Below are 12,795 nucleotides of genomic sequence, written 5' to 3'. Positions count from 1 at the left end.
AACAACAACAACAACAACGTAACAACAATTGTGAGAGAAAAGTGGTAAAACGTTACCATGTGATATGTGGGAAATTTCTGGAGAAATAACACAATTCATTGAGTCTGACTCTTACAGTTCTCACTGAACTAAATCTATTAAACTCTGAAATAATCCATCTCTTGATCTTCCTCCCCTAAAATACAAAGACTTGAAAATTTTTTCTAGATTGATATGCTGTTATTGTCACAGACTTTAATTCTATTTTTAATAACACGTTAGGACCTATTACCATAGTTTCATGTGGCCAAGGTATACTTATGTTTGTAAACATATTTGCCATTGATTCTTCATTACTTCTTGTATCTTAGACCTACCATCTGAGATTATTTCTTCCATATGAGATCATAGTATGTCTAAAGAGGTTCTTTTATTATTTTCTTCAGTGAAAGTCTGCTAGTGGCAAACTTTCATTTTTCCTGCTCTGAAATGTCTTTATTTCACCATGATTGTTGAAAGGTCTTTTTAACTGGCAAAGGTTTCTGGGTTGAATGTTTTGTTCTGTCTGCATTGAACATATCATTCCAGCCTTCTATGTGTCAGTGATTACTTTGTAAAGTCAGTTGTCACTTTGTCTGTTGCTCCTTTGAAGGCAACCAGTCTTTTCTCTCTGGTTGTTTTTAAATTCTTTTTATCCGTGGTTTTGCAGTTTTAATATGATGTTTTGACACAGATTTCTAGTTATTTATTCTCCTTGAAATTTGTTGGGCATTTCTGGATTGATACCTTTATTGATTCTGGAAAATCATTAACCATTATCTCTCCAAGTATTGCCTGAGCCCCATCTCCAGATATTGCCTTTGCCCTCTCTTTTCTGGTTTTTGATTAGATGTCTGTTGGACCATCTCATACAATCCTTCATGTTTCTTAACTTCCTTCTTAGGGCTTTTTCGTTCTCTGCAGCTTTCTGGATATATTTTTCATCTCTATCTTCTTGTTCACTGATTCTATTATCATCTATGTCCAGTCTACTCTTAAGCTCATTTATCGAGTTTCTAATTTTAGTGATTACATTTTTCATTTCTAGAGTTATATTTAGTTCCTTTTATGATCTTCTTGGTCATTCTTTAAAATTCTTTTTTCTCTGCTCGTATTTCAAGTTTGACTTTTATTTTTTAATGGGCCTGAGATGTACAGAATTAGATAAAGCACAACCCTTAGCTCATGGTTCACTGTCATCATTGGGTCTGGCTTTCTTTTATTTTGCTTCTGTCCATCTGTCTATCCGTACATATAAGAGAATATAAAATGCTTGTAACCTCAGCACCCAATCCCTCTGCACTTCCCTATCCAATAACTCTGCTTCTCCCATAATCAAATTTGTGACTCTTGCTTTTTAGTTCTTACAACTCTATCAAATATGTATCTAGCCTTAATAACATATTTTTTAGAGTTAGCAATTTTGAACTTTATGAAAAGAGCATTATGATTATGTAGTCTTCTGAGATTTTAATTTTATTTAATTCAACATTGTATTAACCAAGATTTCCCCATATTTTTGCATATTCTGTGACTGTTATGTGCTGCCAAGTTGACTGTGACTCATAGCAACTATATGAACAACAGATCTGAAGCTGGCCATATCCTGTGCCATCCTCACCATCTCTGATATACTTGAGCCCATTCTTACAGCCACCGTGTCAACCTATTTTGTTAAAGATCTTCCTCTCCTGCACTGACATTCCATGTTTCCAATCATAATGTCTTTCTCCAAGACTGGCCCCTCCGAAATATGTGAAAATGAAGCTTTACCACCCTTGTTTCCAAGGAACAGCCTGGTCATACTTCCTCCAAGACAAATATATCCAACATCAATCCTATCTCATTAACATATCAGAGAACCCATTCCCAAATGGGATTTTGTTTTTAATTGTCTATGATTCATAGACACCCTCTGAATGATGGATCTGAACCCTTCCCTACCTTGTGCCATCTTCATCATCTCTGCCACTACATCAATCCAACTCATTAAGAGACCCTCTTCTTTTCCAAGCCTGATGTCCTTTTCCAAAGATTGGCTAACAACATCCTCAAAGTATGTGAGACAAAGTTTTGCCATCATTCCCTCTAAGGAGCACTCCGGCTGCACCCACTCCAAGACATATTTGTTTGTTCTTTTGGCAGGACAGAGAAAGGAAACACTAGATAGTTCAAAAGCAGGAGAAGAGTGCATCAGAATGCACCATATGTTTTCAATCTGTATGTAGAACAGACCATTCGGAAAGCAAGTCTTTGTGAGGAGAAATGTGGCATCAAAATTAGAGGAAGACTCATCAACAACCTACAATAAGCAGATGACACACCCTTACGTGCTGAAACCGAAGAGTACCCGAAGTGCTTACTGCAGAAGATCAAGGACTCTAGTCAACATCAAGATGACAAAAGATTCTCACCACTGGGCCAATTGGCAGCACCATGATAGACAGAGAATGGAGGCACTAGCAATTACAGCTTGCTTGGCTCCACAATTAACGGTCTTAACACTAGCAGTTAGGAAGTAAAAAGATGAATTGCATTGGGAAAATCTGCTGACAGAGACCTCTCCAGAAGGTTGAGAAGCAATGATGTCAGTATAAAGACTAAAGTGAGCCTAATCCAGGCCATGGTCTTCACATTTATGTTATGCATCAGAGAGATGAACAATGACTAAGGATGACAGATGAATAATTGATGCCTTCGAGTTGTGGTGCTGGAGAAGAGTATTGAATATACCATGGACTGCCAAGAAAACAAATAGGTCTGTCTTTGAGAGACTAAAACCAAGTCTCTCCTTGGAGTCTAGGATTTTGAAGCTCTGTCTCACATACTTTGGACACGTGGCCAGGAGAGACTGTCCTTGGAAAGGTGGAGGGACAGCGCCGCAGGAGAAGTTAGTGAGAATGGCTCAGGACAGGGAAGGATTCAGAGCTGCTGTACATGGAGTTGCTATGGGTCGCAGGTGACTCGATGGCACATAAGAACAATAACATATTATATTGGTTATCTTTTGTTAAGCCTCTTATTTAGAGTCAAGAGACACTGTGGAGGGTCTTTGTATTTAAAAGTTGGTTGTTATTATATTTTGAAGGAACATTCTTCTAAGTGGTAGGTCACTCTTCTATCAATTTGCTGTACTGAGGTAACCTGGGGTTGCTGTGATGCTGAACCTTGTGCCATTGGTGTCAAATGCTATAATGGTTATGCATGGTGGAGAGTGTTTGGTGGAGCTCTCAGTTTAAGACAGGTTTAGAAGCAAGAGTGGTATCCACTTCGTAAATAACATGCCTCTGGAAACTCTATGAACTTTGAGAAAGGGTGATAGTTATAGAAAGGCTTCAAGTCTTTTGTTCATAGGGTAGCTATGAGTCGTGCTTAACTTGATGGCAATCAACAAATTGGCAGTCCATGGGATATTCGGTATTCTTTTCCAACACTGCAACTCAAAAGCATTGATTCTTTTCATCCTTAGTCATCGTCCAACTTTCTGATATGTAGCAAATAATTGAAAAGACTATGACTTGAACCAGGCAATTCTTAGTCTTTAAGCTGATATCCTTAGAACTTTGAAGTGGTCTCTGACAGCATATTTTCCCCAATATGATGAATCTTTTGATTTATTGATAGATAGTATCACAGGGAGCTCTACTAAAAACCTGCCCACCAGGGATAATCTTTATGGCATCTGATACACTAGTGAGCTCCCAGATTAAGACAGACTAGGAAGCAGGATTGTCCATCCACTTCTTAAATAACAGGCCTCTGAAAATCCTATAAACAGTAGAGAAATACAGAGAGTTATAGTATTAGTAGTAGAGTCGAGATTGGAAGTTAGTTGAAATGAGGAAAAACAATGACAAACATTTAATAATTAGAACATGGAATGTATGTAGCTTGAATGTTGGAAAACAGGAAATTGTAAAAAATGAAATGGAATGCATGAACATCAACACACTTGACATTAGTGATCTGAGATGGACCAGCTTTGACCATTCTGAATCAGTTAATCATATGGTATACTATGTTGGAAATGATAAACAAAGGAAGAATGGTGTTGCATTCATAGTCAAAACTGATAGGATACAAGGAAGGCTTGTTAACATAACTATTATTAAAATATACACTCCTATGTCTAGAGTCAAAGAGGAAGACATTTTTACCAAATCCTGCAGTCTGAAATTGACCATGCATGCAATTAAGAGGTATTAATGATAATTGGTAAATGGAATACAAAAGTGGAAACAGTGAAGAAGGAATGGTAGTTGGAAAATAAGGTATTTTAGTGATAGAAATGATGCTGGAAGTAAATTTTGTATGTTTAAGGAGTTATTCATTACAAATAGCTTTTTTTAAAAAAAATATGACAACTTTATACATATGTCTCAGTTGATGGGATGAATAGGAATCAGATTGACTACATCTCTGAAACAAAATGTTGAAGAAGTTCAGTATCAGCAGTCAAAACTAGGCCAGAGGTAATTTATGGGTAAGACCATCAATTACTCATATGCAAGTTCAAATTGAGGCTGAAGAAAATGAAAACAGGTCCATAAGAACCAAGGTATGATCTTAAATCTACTCCATCTGAATTTCAAGATCATTTTAGGCAAAGGCTTGAGGCATTGCGTACCAGTGATCAAAGGTTCGATGAGTTGTGGGATGATATCAAGGATATTGTTCATGAAGAAAGAAAAAGGTCACTACAAAGACAGAAGAGAAAGAAAAAAATCAAAATGGATGTCAGAAGAGACTCTGAAAATGACACAAGAGCATCGAGAAGCCAAAACAAAGGGAAAATATGCTGAAATAAAAGAGCTGAAAAGAAGATTTCAGAGGGCAACTTGAGTGGGCAAAGCAAAGTATTATAATGGAATGTGCAGAGAGCTGGAATTGGAGAATAAAAAGGGAAAACTTGCTCTGCATTTATCAAGCTGAGAGAAAGGAAAAGCAAATTTAAGCCTTGAATTGAAATACTGGGAGATGCTACGGGCAATATATTGAGTGACCTAGAAAGCATCAAAAGAAGATGGAGGGAATACACAGAAACACTGTATCAAAAAGAACCGATTTATACTAAAAAAACTCAAGAAGTACCATACTAGCAGGAACCAATAGTAATGAAAGAAGAAGTGGAAGCTACATTGAAGGCACTGGCAAAAAATAGGACCTCAGGAATCAAAGGGATACCAATTAACTTGTTTCAATTAACAGATGCAGCTTTGGATGGGCTTACCAGTCCAGGCCAGGAAATTTGGAGGACTGCTGTCTGGGCAATGTGCTGGAAGAGGTTCATAGTTGTTCCCATTCCCAAGAAAGGTGATCCAATAGAATATGGAAACTATCAAAACAATATCATGAATATCACATGGAAGCAAAATAGTCCTGCAGATCATTTAAAAATGGCTAGAACAAGGTTCCCGAAGCCTGTAGCGGAACGACAACCTTTGTGCTGCAGATCCGAGGGCAGAACTGACAGCGGGTGGGATGGAGATGACCTTGGAGCAGCACTTGGAAGACACAATGAAGAATCCATCCATTGTTGGAGTCCTGTGTACAGATTCACAAGGACTTAATCTGGGCTGCTGTGGGACTTTGTCAGATGAACATGCTGGTGTAATATCTGTTTTAGCCCAGCAAGCTGCCAAACTAACCTCTGACCCCACTGATATTCCTGTGGTGTGTCTAGAATCAGATAATGGGAACATTATGATCCAGAAGCATGATGGCATCACAGTGGCTGTGCACAAAATGTCCTCTTGACCTTGCATGTCAGGTCTCCAGGGTGTCCTGGCATAAAGACAGAACCTATCGTGTTTATTGTCTTAAAGAACTAGTAAAGTTCTAGTAGTCAACGATATTCATGTAATATTCATTGAGCATTTTTCTTTTATTAAAAAAAATACCAAAAAACTATTCTGGTTTAGGTGAAATGAGTTTCCAAAGCACATTCATTTCCCATATGCAGACTGTTCCCTGACACTGGTTGCAGTACCCTCGGCGTGTCAGTACCCTCTCCACTTTCACCCCATGCTCCCTACTTCATTTGTCCAGCTTTCCTGTCCCTCCTGCCTCCTGATTTTCCTGTTAGGCAAATGCTATTTTAGTCTATCGTGGGTTGAATGTTCTGAGGAGCAGTTTGCTCAGGGTATTACTGTGCACTTTCTAGGCCTCTTGCTGTTTTTGTCTAAATTTGATGAGCACTTTAGGGCACGGTCTGTAAGTCACTCTGTAGACCCTTCTGTTGTGCTTTCAGAGTGGATGACAGCCAGCCTAGTTCTGGTCTCCTCTTAGTCCTTTGGTTCATGGGTTCCATTATCCCTTTGAACTATTCGTTCCCTTGAGTCCTTTTCTTCACTTTGCTCCAGATGGGAAGACACCAATAGTTTGTTGCATCTTCAGCAACCACTTGAAAGCTTTTCACACATGATGTATTATTCCATTTCTTTTAGAGAGATGCTTTTTGGCACTCTTTAGGACTAACCAATCAAAATATTGTTAAGAAAAAAAATCATGTTTTTAGGCAACATGTCCAGGTTACCTTGTATACAGATATCCAACCCCCTCCTCCACCCCCCCAACCATTGTTGCAGAGTCTCTTCCAGTCACCACCTACTGAGCAAACTGGGACTGGAATGGGCCTCCGACAGCTTGCTTTCCCATCTGTATTTAGGGCTAGCAGAACACTAGCTATTCTCCAGACTCAAACCTGGGACAGAGTATAGAATTTTGTTATATTTAATAAATCTCTTTGGACAAAGTTTGAAAAAAAAATGGCTAGAACAGTACATTAGATAGGGAACTTCCAGAAGTTCAAGTGGGATTTAGAAGAGGCCATGGCACCAGGGATATCATTGCTGGTGTTGGATGAATCTTTGCTGAAAGTAAGGAGTACCAGAAGAATGTCTATTTGTGCTTTATTGACTATGCAAATGTACTTGACTGTGAGGATCATAACAAGCTGTGGCTGAAATTGAGAAGAATGAGAATCATAGAACACTTAATTGTGCTCATGTGAATTCTATTCCTGGACCAGGAGGGTGTTGTACAATCAGAGCAAGGAAATACTGAATGGAAAACACATTAGAACGGTATTCTCTCTCTCCATACTCATTCAATCTGCATGCTGAAGAAATTATTTGAGAAGCTGGACTCTAAGAAGAGGAATGTGGCATCAGAATTAAAGTGAAATTAATCAATAACCTACATTATGTAGACAACACAATCTTGCTTGTTGAAAGTGAAGAGGACTTGAAGCACTTGTTGCAGAAGATCAAGGAATGCAGCCTTCAATATACATATCAATGCCAAGAAAACAAAAATTCTTGCCACTGCACCAAAGGCAACATCATGATGCATGGGGAAGAGATTGAAATTGTCAACAACTTCTTCTTACTTGAATCCATAATTAACACCCTTAGTACCAGTAGCTGTCAGGAAATAAGGAGATATATTGCATTGGGAAAGTCTGTAGTTAGGCTTGTTGGTAGGTGTCATTGAGTCAGTGTTACTCATTGCAATCCCATAAACCAAAAAGACCCGAAATCAATCCTATCCTGCACCATCTTCACAATTCCCTACACACGAGAGCCCATTGCCGCAGTCACCCTATCATTCCATCTGGTGGTGAATCTTCCTCTCCTTCTCCAACCCTCCACCCTTCCCAACATCATAGCCCTCTCCAAGCAAAAGCCCCTCCTAGCAATATGTCCAAAGTATGTTAGGTGAAGCCTCATCATTCTTGCCTCCAAAGAGCACTCCAGCTGCACCCTTTCCAAGACATATCTATTAGGTTTTTTTGCTTTCCATGGAGTTTTCAATGCTTTTCTCCAACACCACAGCTCAAAGGCATCAATTCTTCTTCCATCTTCCTTATTCATTGTCCAGGTCTTGGATGCATAGCTAGTAATCAGAAAGACCATGGCCTGAATCAGATGCACCTTAGTCCTCAAACTGACATCACTACTCCTCAATAATTTGAAAAGGACCTCTCCAAATATTGAGGAGTAATGATGTCAGTTTGAGGACTAAGGTGCACCTGATCCAGGAGATAATATTTCCTATAATTTGCTATGCATCTGAGAGCTGGACAATGAATAACAATGACAGAAGAATTGATGCCTTTGAGTTGTGGTGTTGGAAAATAGCACTGAACATCCCATGGACTTCCAAAAAACCCAACAATGTCTTGGAGAGGGAGCATCAGGAGTGCTCTTTGGAGGCAAAGATGATGAGGCTTTGCTTCACATACTTTGGGCATGTTTTTAGGAGGGACTAGAACTTGGAGAGGGACATTATGCTAGGAAGAATGAAGGATTGATGAAGGAGAGGAAGACCCTCAAGCAGGTGGACTGACAGGTTGACTGCTGCAATGGGCTCTTGTGTGTTAAAAAGTGTGAAGGTGGCACAGGGTAGAATGTAGTTAGTTCAGATTCGCTGTTCATACAGTCACTATGAATACTACTCAACTCGATGGGATCTAACAACAATAGTGGCGACAACAACAACAGTATCAAGGGTGTTGCTTATGGAACCATATAAGATTAAATCATTGACAACTTTAATCTTTTCTCCATTTATCATGACACTGTAGATTGACCTACTGGTGGATTTTTGTTTTCTTGATGTTGAGATGTAATCCATATTGAAGGCTGGAGTCTTTGATCTTCTACAGCAAATACTCCAAGGCCCCCTTATTTTTAGCAAACAAGGCTGTGTCATCTGCATAATGCAAGTTTTGGATGAGTTTTTTTCCAATCTTGATTCCACATTCTTCTTCATAAAGTCCAGCTTCTTGTATGATTTTTTCAGCATACATGTTGAATAGGTAAGGAGAAAGAAGAAAGCCCTGATGCACATCTTTCTTAATTTTAAACCATGCAATATTCCCTTGCTCTGTTTGCATAGTCTCCTCCTGATCTAGGTCTAGGTTTATATGAGCACAATTAAGTGTCTCTGGGATTCCCATTCTTCTCAATGTTTGTTATAAATTGTTGTTATTCACACAGTCAAATGTCTTTGCATAGCAAATAAAACACAGACTAACATATTTCTGATAATCTATGCTTTCTATCAAGATCCATCTGACATCAGCAGTGATATCTCTTGTACCATGGCCTTTTCCAAACCCAGCTTGAATTTCTGTCAGTTTCCTGCTGAAAGACTGTTCTAGCTGTTTTGTTTGGTTGGGTTTTTACCACCCCTGCCTGCCTTGCCACATATCCTCACCCTTCTGTTTCCACCTTCCCCTCCCTTGGATCTTCATACTTATTCTACAATAATGGTTTTATAATAATTTGTCCTTATGGGACTGAGTTAGTCCATGCACCATAATGCTCTCCAGTACCTTCCAAGATAGGCAATAATTTATAAAATCATTGCTCCTGCATGCTGCATAGTATTCCATTGTGTGAATATACCATGATTTTTAAATCCATTTGATTGTGGTTGGACATTTGGGCTGTTTCCATGTTCTTGAGATGGTGAATAATGCTGCTATGAACATTGGTGTACAAGTTTATTTGTGCCTCAGTTCTCATTTTCTTGGAGTATATTCCAAGCAATGGAATAGCTGGGTCATATGGAATTTCTATATTCAACTTTTTCAGGAAGTACCAAACTGCCTTCCAGATTGGTTGTACCATTTTATAATCCTACCAACGATGTATAAAAGTTCTTATCTTGCCACATCCTCTCCAACATTTATTACTTGCTATCCTGCTAAACTTTGTCACTTCTACTGGAGTGAGATAATATCTCATTGTGGTTTTGATTTGAATCTCTCTTATTGCCAGTGCATTTGAGCATTTCTTCATGTGTCTACTGGCCATTCGATTATCTTCCTCTGTGGACATTTCTTCCATGTCTTTTGCCCATTTTGTAATTGAGTTGTCAGTCTTTTTCTTGTGGAGGCCCAGGAGTATTCTGTAAACTGAAAAAAAAATTGAAAAACAATCAATGTAATTCACCATATAAACAAAGTTAATAACAAGAACCATATGATCTTAGCAATTGATGCAGAAAAGGCATTTGACAAAATCCAACATCCCATCCTGATAAAGACTCAACAAAATTGGAATAGAAGAAAATTTCCTCAACATAGTGAAAAGTATATATGCAAAACCAAGAGACAACACCATTCTCAATGGAGAAATACTAAAGCATTTTCCTTGCAAACAGGGACCAGACGAGGATGCCTACTGTCACCACTTCTTTTCAATATTGTATTGGAATTGCTTGCTAGGGCAATATGACAAGAGAAGGAAGTAAAAGGCATGCAGATCAGCAAAGAGATGGTTAAACTATTGCTATATGCAGATGATATGATAGCAAACACAGAAAACCCCAAAGACCCAACCAAAAAAAGTTAGTTAGTAGGCCAATTTAGTAGAGTGTCAGGATATAATCTCAATATAAAAAAAATCAGTGAGATTCCTCTATGGTAACAAATAGAACACAGAGAAGAAAATAAAGAAAGCAATAACATTTATAATAGCCAATCACAAATTGAGATACTTGGGAGTGAATCTAAATAGAGATACAAAAGACCTATACAAAGAAAACCTCAGAACATTTCTGTAAGACACATTAAAAGACCTAAAGTAACTGAATAATGTGCCCTGTTCAGGGAAAGGAAGACTCAGTATTGTGAAAATGATGATCCTACCAAAAGCAATCTGCATGTTCAACGCAATCCCAATTCAGATACCAAACTGATTTTTCAAGGAGATTGAAAGGGAAATTGGCAAATTTATTTGGGAGGCAAGAGACCCCGGATAAGCAAAACACTTCTGAGAAACAAAAATGAAGTGGGAAGTATAGTACTCCCTGACCTCAAAACCTACTACATAGCTGTTCTTTAAATAATCTTCTGCAAAGTGTTGCTTGTCTGTAATATTAATGGTATTGTTCCATAATTTCTACATTCTGTTGGATCACCTTTTTGGAAATGGCAACAAATATGAATCTCTTCCAATCAGTTGGCCAAGTAATTTTGTTAATGAGCATTTGAATTGTCTCAAGGATTTCCCATCTCCTCTATATTCAAGCCATAGCCTTTTAGATCACTTGCTATACATTTGAGAGTTGGATAATGAATACAGATGACAGAAAAATTGATGCTTTTGAGTTGCAGTATTGGAAGACAGTACTGAATATACCATGTACAGCCCCAAAACAAAGCACATGTGTATCGGAGAAAGTGCAGCCAAAGTGCAGAAAAATTCACAGCAGGGGACCTCTCCAAATTACTGATGAGCAATAATATTAGTGTAAGGATTAAGGTGTGCCTGGTTCAGACCATGGTCTCTTCAATGACTTACTATGCATCTGAGAACTGGACAATGAATAAGGATGACAGAAGAAAAAGAAATGCCTTTAAACTATGGTGTTGGGGGAAAGAATTGACTATTTCATGGACTGCCAAAAGAACAAACAGATATGTCTTGGAGAAGATGCAGCCAGATTATTCCTTGGAAGCAGGAATGATGAAGTTTCACTCACATACTTCGGACATGTTGTTAGAACAGGCTATTCCTTGGAGAAGCACATCATGCTTGGAAAGGAGGAGGAATAGCAGAGGAGAAGAAGACCCTCAACCAGGTGGACTGATACAACGACTGCTGCATAGGCTTGACAGTATCAGAGATAGTGAGGTTGGCACAGGATAGGACAAGGATAAGATCCATTGCTTATAGGGTCTCTGTGAGTTGTACTCAACTTGATGGCACCTAACAAGAACAACAATATCAGAGATGACCAAGTTTGCACAGGATAGGACAGGCTTCATATCTGTTGTTCACAAGGTTGCTGTGAGTCGTACTTGACTTGAAGGCACTTAGCAAAAACAACAACGTTGTTGTCTTTCTATGACAGACATTACTGATTTCCTGATAAACAGGAGCAAAAGTTTCCATTGGTCATATAACTAGGAGTAAAGTGGTCTTTGTAGAGTATGTAGGATTAGTAGTCAGCAAGTGCACATCAGAAAAGCTACTGGCTGCATTCAGTTTGATTGGTCAGATATCTGTTCTGATTGCTCAGTGTCTGTGTGGCATTGCTAATTGCAGTACTGAACATTATCTTTGAGAGTATATGTATTTGTAAACTAATGGTAAACTATTTTTTATACGGCTGTTCCAATTTACACCTCTACTAGAAACATGTAAGAGGTCCTGTGGATTCACCCTTCCAACACTTGGAACTTTCAGACTTAGTACATTTTCTTTTTTGCCAAGTTCAAGCTGAAGTTGAGGAAAATGAAATCAAATCCACAGGAACCAAAATTTGACCTTAAGTCTGTCCCACTCGAATTTCAAAACCATCTCAGGAACAGGTTTGAGGTCTTGAGCACCAATAAGTGTAGACCAAATGAGCTCTGGGAGGATATCAAGAAAATCGTCCATGAAGAATACAAAAGATCATTACAAGGGATGAAGAAGAAAAGACGAATGTCAGATGAGACTCTGAATATTGCATTAGTGCACCGAGAAGCAAAAGCTAAAGGAAGAAATCAAGAAATCGAAGAGCTGAACAGAAAATTTCAAAAGGCAACTCGAGACGACAAAGCAAGATACTATAATGAAATGTGCAGAGAGCTGGAGTCAGAAAATCAAAAGGGCCAAACTCACTCCGCGTTTCTTAAGCTGAAGGAGTTGAAAAACAAATTCAAGCCATGGTGGCAATACTTAAGGATGTTGTTGTTGTTGTCATTATGTGCTGTTGAGTCGTTTGCGACTCATAGCGACCCTATGTACAACAGCCCTAAACCCTGCTCTATCCTGT

Source organism: Elephantulus edwardii, unplaced genomic scaffold (genome assembly GCF_000299155.1).
Source record: "Elephantulus edwardii isolate Elephantulus edwardi_28Jun2011 unplaced genomic scaffold, EleEdw1.0 scaffold00049, whole genome shotgun sequence".
NCBI lineage: Eukaryota > Metazoa > Chordata > Mammalia > Macroscelidea > Macroscelididae > Elephantulus > Elephantulus edwardii.
Note: the sequence above shows the minus strand (reverse complement) of the source record.